Source organism: Solanum dulcamara, chromosome 9 (assembly GCF_947179165.1).
Source record: "Solanum dulcamara chromosome 9, daSolDulc1.2, whole genome shotgun sequence".
In the NCBI taxonomy this organism is placed as follows: domain Eukaryota; kingdom Viridiplantae; phylum Streptophyta; class Magnoliopsida; order Solanales; family Solanaceae; genus Solanum; species Solanum dulcamara.
In genome coordinates, this window is record NC_077245.1 from 65001150 (window position 1) to 65008509 (window position 7360).

Sequence of the window (7360 nt, forward strand, 5' to 3'; positions counted from 1 at the left end):
ACGTTCTTAATATATGCTGATTAAAATTTGATTTCCAACACTTGTAATGAAAATTAAGGTTCAATTGTTCAAAATAATCCAATCTTCAATTTAATTTAAGGTTTCAACTATAATTTAAAGTTCATTTTTATCTGTGGTTTCAAGGTTCAATTCTAGCTCGGTGAAAAATTCAATTGAAAGTTCTAACTTAAAATAACAATATAGCAAATCAAGGTTTAAAGTTCAAACTAACAATTTAATTACTCAATTATTATTAGTTCAAAGTTCAAAACTAACAATGTAATTAATTATAGATTCTTCATAGGCATACGTTTCAGTTGAATTAATCTAATCTAACATAAAATGCATTCCTAATATAGGAAACGAAAAAAGAAAAAATATACGTCTAGTAGAGGTATCCGATTGTGCAACGACTACATCTGGATTTGAATTTATTGTTCGTCGTAAAATTTTCAATCTCTTGAGGTCGGTTAGTATATATGTTTCTTGTTGTTTTTGTCAAGAGGTCAATTTCTTTAAAAGAATTTTTTTAAAAAAAAAGACTACAGAAGAAAATCATTCTTCTGAGGTTTGATTTTTTCCTAGAGTATTATAATAAGATAGAGAATGTGATAGTTGAAATTCCAAATAAGCCCACAACCATATATACTTAACAAGAACAAAATATTCTACTAGAAGTCACTCATGAATTGAGTCTTTGTCTTTCTCTATCCTACTAATACATAAAGAAGAACTATCTCAATTAATTGAAGTTAATATTATACTTCTTTACTTGATTAGGATAAAACAATCCAAAATGCCTCTCTTTCTCATCCCCTTCCTTCAATTTTTCATTAAACATTTTTAGGGCTTTTAAAAACTAAAGCACCAAGCCCAATTGGAAATGCAACATCGCCGAGAGTTAGTTGAGTTATGAAAATCCCTTGAGAGAAGGAAGGTAAGTTTGTGTATCTCTTCCAGGCTTGCGCGGAGTTCCCCTTCCTCCCTTTACATGATTATTCAAATTCACATAATAAATCTCAGCATTTTCCCTGGTTGTCCCAAATCCACCTTCAGATGGCCATCCACTCTCAGCAACAATCACCTCTAAATTACCTCCACCAGCTTTCTCAAGTGCATAATAAATTGTATCCAACATAGCATCAAAAAGATTGGTATAACCTGTATTTTAATCAGGATTTTGTTGTTGAAATAGTGCATAAGGGAGTGGTACATGGTCCGGATCACCACGATACGCAAAATAAGGATAAACATTTGCTAACCATGGTGAATTGTTATTTTGTACAAAATTGTATTATGGGGTTGATGAAATCCCTTAGGTCTTCGCTAAAAACCGCGTTCCATGGGGGATAGGTGTTTGCTAAAACTCCAGAGTAAATGACCGTCGACACCTTAATTTGATTTTGCATAGCACGTAGGAGTAAAGGGGCAAATAGTGAAGTTTGATTAGATTTTGGAGATACTTCATTACCAATAGCTATGTACTTAATTTTGACATTAGGGTAGTATCTAACAATGTTGGCATAGACCCAAGTAACAGCTGGACAAGGCTTATTTAGGGCTTTAAGAAGACGATTGGGAAAGTCAAGAATGATTTCAATGTTACTATCCCTAAGAGCATCAAGCACTTCATGATTTGGATCATATATTCTTAGGCTTTTTATGCCATTAGCTTTATAAAGATTTATCACATCAAGAGGTAATGGTAAGTTGTTGCCCAATCTCCCATAGCATACTCCCATTGACTGCAACCCTACATAATGAAAATAAAAAGGTTATTAATATTTGAATTGATCAATAAATCGGAGTTGGATTCATGGTTTAAACTCGATAATGGATTGGCCTTTATGGTGATTTTTCCATGTTCATTTGATCAAAAAATTTAAAAATTATTTTCTCTGAGAAAACAAGGTCTTAAAAGTGAGGAAAATGGTTGTTCAGATTTTTTGTTTAAGTATCGAACATACCCTTAAAGTGGTCTTAAAAAGGAATTAAAACATGATACCTAATATCAGAAAATGTGGCAACAGTACTCCAATAAGCAGAAGCATGGCCATGGTAGAAGAACTATAAGAGGAGGAGAAAATTCTAGCCATCTAGAAATGAAAAAAAAGAGGGAAAATGTGTTTATATGAAATATAACGATCTGATTGTTCCTTATACATTGAGAAAAATGATGGCAATAAATGAAGATTTTAATTTTGTTATTTGTGTGCAACTTATGTCTCATCTACATTTATGTGTCACTTATCTATATTATATGTTATTCCACTATGTTACATTAAATATTATGTGTCAATTTATATACTCTATGTCTCAATTTAGGTGACATAGTTAGAATTTCAAAAACTAATCAAATTTATGACATTTTGGTAGTAGTATGAAAAAAAATATTCTCATTGAATTTCTTTTGGTGTTATGTAAAAGAAAAAATAAAATGCACAACATGAGGAGAAGTGGTCAACTAAAATGTACAATGGGGCAGTGCTAATAAACCAAAATTTAAGGATCATCTAAACTAAATTAGCATCACGAAAAAAAAATGATGAGAATCTACGGGAGAGGAAAAAGAATTTACATTTGGTCTTGTATTGACCTAGGAAAGTCTTAGTGAGTAAATGCAAAACTTAGAGCAAAATAAGACAATAGAAAAAAAATTATATATGTGAAACTATTATTTGAAATTAATATTTAGTCTACATTTATACTACGTAAAATTAAAAATCTTTATTGTTATTTTAGGTACTCATCAGACCCGGTTCTTCAGACACCAAACAAGAAGTAAATTGAAAAATGTAAGAGCACAAGAAATTTTATCTTGGAAACTCCTTACTCAAGAAAATAAAAGAAATTGCGACCTACCTTTGTACTTAGTATTTCTAGTCTCTCTTGTATTTATACAACCTGATTTTGGAGGTGCATTTCTGCTATTTTTGCTTTAATGGCATTTGGCTCGTAGTTTATGACTTATTATTGTTTGGCATGTTTACTTTCCACTCTACAACAACAATATACCCAGAGAAATCTCACAAGTGGGATCTGGAGAGGGTAGAGTGTGTGCAGACCTTACCACTACCTCGTGGAGGTAGAGATGTTTTCCAAAGACGCTCGGCTCAAGTATAGCAAATCCAAGTATAAAAAAGAAGAAATTAGTGCATAAAACATAGCAATTTACACGGGAAGCAATGCAAAACTTACGAGAAAGGAACAAGAATAACAAAATAGTGTAATAATCAAAACATATTAAACAGTTGACGATACTAGATATCAAAAGCAAGAACTACAATAATACATCTAGTAAAAAGCAAACGAGACATATAAGCAAGGAATTGTAACAACAACAAGGTGTGATCACCTAAACACATGACATCAGATACCAAAAGCTAAAGACTATGTGAATAGGCTAATACTACGATAGGCACAGTGCTCTATACTATCACTAAGATATAATAATAAGCTAGTAATAAGACAACTCTTTACTACATACTAACCTTCTATTCTTATCCACGACCTCCATACCATCTTATATAAGGTTATATCCTCGGTAATCAGAAGATGCGCCATATCCTATTTAATCACCTCTTTCGATTTTTTTCTACCTACCTATGCCTCTCCTCGACCCTACTATAATCAACTTCTTATACCTCTTCACTGGGGCATCCTCACATAGCCTCTTCACATACTCAAACCATCTCACTCTCCCTTCTCTCATCTTGTCCACCAGGGATTCCACTCCTACATTATCGTGGATATCCTTACTCCTAATCTTGTCACTCTTAGTACGTTCACACATCTAACTCAATTTCCTCATTTTCTCTACTTGCATCTTCTGGACCTAGCAGTTCTTGACTAGAAAACATTATGCCCTATACAATAAAGTTGGTCTAACCACCATACTAGATAACTTACATTTAAGGTTTGGTTGTACCTTCTTGTCATACAAAATGTCGAATGCAAGACTCCACTTTATCCATACTGCACTAATACGTTGTGTGATAATTTCCTTGGATAAAAGACCCCAAATACCTAAATCTTTCTCTCTTGGGGGATAACTTGTGTATCAAGTCTTATTTTTACGCTTGCCTCATATGTCACATCACTGAATTTACACTACAAATACTCTGTCTTGATCCTGCTCAACTTGAACTCTTTAGACTCAAAACCTTTCTCCGTACCACTAACTTATCGTTAACTCTCCCCGAGTCTCTTCAATCACAATAATGTCATATGTTAATAGCATACACCATGATGCCTCACTCTAAATATCTTGTGTCAATTCATCCATCACCAAGAAAAGAGAGACGGACTAAGTGTTGATTCCTAATGCAACTCCATTTTGACTAGAAAGTATTTCGAGTCTCCTCCCACTATTCTTACTCGAGTTTCGTCTTCCTCATACATGTGCTCTATCTTTCTTATGTAAGTCACTAGTACACCTTTAGATTCCCTACTTCACAAAAGAACTTCTTTTGGGACTTTGTCGTAGACCTTTTCAAGGTCAATAAACACTATATGCAAATCCTTTTTTCTCTTCATATATTTCTCCATATATCTCCTCACAAGATGAATGACTTCAGTAGTTAAACTCACTGGAATGAAACTAAAATGGTTATCAAATGGACACATCTCTTATCACCCTCTCCCAAACTTTCAGAGTGTGACTCAACAACTTAATACCCTTGTAGTTGTTACAGTTTTGGATATGACCTTTGTTTATATACAACAGAATTATAGTGCTCCACTTTCAATCATAGGGAATTTTAGATATCTTAAAAATGACATTAATCAATCCAGTCAGCCATTCCAAACTTTTTATGTTAGTGCTCTTACAATACTCTACATTTCATCAAGTCTATTTGCTCTACCCTGGATCATCTTACGTATAGCACCCTTAACCTCCTCAATATTAAAATACGTATAGTATCCAAAATCCTATTGACTTTCTGAGTTTTTAAAATCACCCAACATGATGTCCATGTCCACTTATTTGTTCAAGAGTCTACGAAAGTAAGCTCGCCATCTTCGTCTAAAGTGTGCCTTTTCCACTAGCACTTTATTGTTCTCATCTTTAATGCACTTAGATTGATCCAATTCTCGATTCTTCCTCTCCCTCGTCTTGGTGAGCATCTAAACTTTTTATCCCCCCCCTCTTTATCCCCTAACTTGGCATACAAGCATTTGAAAGCTTTCATTTTAGTTATCGTAACTGCTAACTTTGCATTCTTTTTTGTCGCCTTATACCTTACCATATTCATCCTCCTCCCTTCCTCAACTTTTCTCCCCACCAACATAGCATAAGCAACCTCTTTGCTTTCATTTTGCCTTAAACTTCTCCATTCTACCACTAATCTGCTCAATGATCGTCAAAGTTGCCCCTCGAAATCCCTAATACCTCTCTGGTTGCTTCCCTACTTTAATTGGTTATCTCATCCCATATGTTGTTCATATCTTAACTAATCCTCCAAGACCTCATCGCCATTAACTTCTCCCTCATCTCCCAGGATCGGGTAGGGGTCAAGCCCTCCTATTTGATCATCATCAGCCATACAAAGTCTTCTCCTCTTCCCCTCCCTCTTAATCCCCAAGTCCATTCTCATTGAATTTATGTTGGGTAGTAAGATTCGCACTTGGAATAACCTTGTAATTCTTACAAAGGATTTTATCGCCCTTTCAAAGGAGTAAGTAATCTATCTGAGTTCTATCCATCGCACTATAGAAGGTAACCAAGTGATCCTCTTTTTTGTAAAGTATAAATTAGTTATCAATAACTCAAAAGCTTTAACAAAATCCAGAAGCTACATTCCTCCTCTTTTTCTCACCCCAAATCCAAAACCTACATGCATACCGTCAAAACTTCTAGTGGTTGATCTAATGTATCATTAAAAGACTCCGTCCAATGAATAGCTTCAAGGAATGTAGTATACCCCTCATCTCCTTATCCAAATCCCTTCAGAAGCGCTTCTTGACTTTCGTATTCAAGCCTACTTACAGCGTATAAGCACTAGTAATGTTCTACGAAAGCCCTCCAATGCTGAACTTAGCCATTATACTCTTGTCATTAATCCTCCTAACCTTCATCACCACTTCTTAATCTCCCCATCTAATAAAATGCCTACTCCATTTTTATATCTCAAGCTTCTTAAGTACCACAATGTAAACCTGTTAATATCCCGAGCCTTGGTACTTACCCACTTGGTCTCTTGGATGCCCACTATGTTAATCTTCCTCTTTTGAAGAATTTTTACTTGCTCAATGGACTTACCCATCAAAGTCTCTACATTTCAATACCCTACTCTTAGCCTAGAGAAATCCTTAACCCACTTCACACTCCTACCTTTCATCCACTACCCCAACCAAAGATATGACCCTAGTTCTACATCATTTACTAACGCCACTAAAGAGTATGCAAAACTAAACAGGGAAAAACTAAACTACATACCAACTTAAACGTAGGCCGGGATCGATATAGAATACAAGTTAACTAACAAAATAAAGTGAATGAACAAAAAAAGTAAATAAACTTGAAACATACAACACAACACGGGAAACAAACTAAGACTGACTAAATTATATGCCAATATGCCAAGAAACTAAAGGCAAGAATCAATAAACCAAAGTTAATAAACAACGAGTAAATATATCAATTAATCTAAATGAAACAAATTATATTTTGTATAGCACCCTAAACACAACTAGTAAGCAATAGATGATCAATATAATACACATAAAGACACCAATTGGAAGAAAAAACAATCAATGGAAGAAATGCAACAAACTTCAATCGAAATAGTCTACCAAGAATGTTATTAAAATCTAAGCAACTGTACAATAATGAAAGCGACATCAAAATTAAAAATTATGGAATCGAATGCACCAAAATTAGAGTTGTTTTCTTGGTTGATTTGTTGTATTCTAGAAAAATTAAGTATTGAAATTGATCATCACAATCTTATGTCTAGGTCTGTCTCATAATAGTATGTACAAGAAAATACAAGAGAAGAGAAAGTGAGAAACAAAGTGGAAAAGGAAAGAAAAGAAAAGAAGCAAGGAAGTACAAATAGTATGGTCAGAGTCGCCGATCGTACTTTTCAATTTCAGCAAACGAAAAGGCAAAAGGGAATACAACAACAAAAATGGACGACGGAGATGAAAGTGCAAGAATCAATAGTTTCTCAAACTCCGACGATCTCTTGTGAAACCTTTATATAGGGAATTGGTTGAGATATGAAAAGTTGAGTAAATTAATAATGAATAGTAAAATTAAAATAAAATTGAATATGATTTTTTTTAAGGGAACAGACCCTACACGAGGCTCCCACCTCTCGTGCATAGTCAGGGGTTGAGAGTCACCCCCAAGCCT

At 34.3% G+C, this 7360-nt stretch overlaps 1 pseudogene; it reads right to left on the reverse strand.

Moving 5' to 3' along the window:
- Positions 1–742: 742 nt before the first annotated feature.
- Positions 743–2057, reverse strand: LOC129903726 (glucan endo-1,3-beta-glucosidase, acidic-like; annotated as a pseudogene).
- Positions 2058–7360: the final 5303 nt, after the last annotated feature.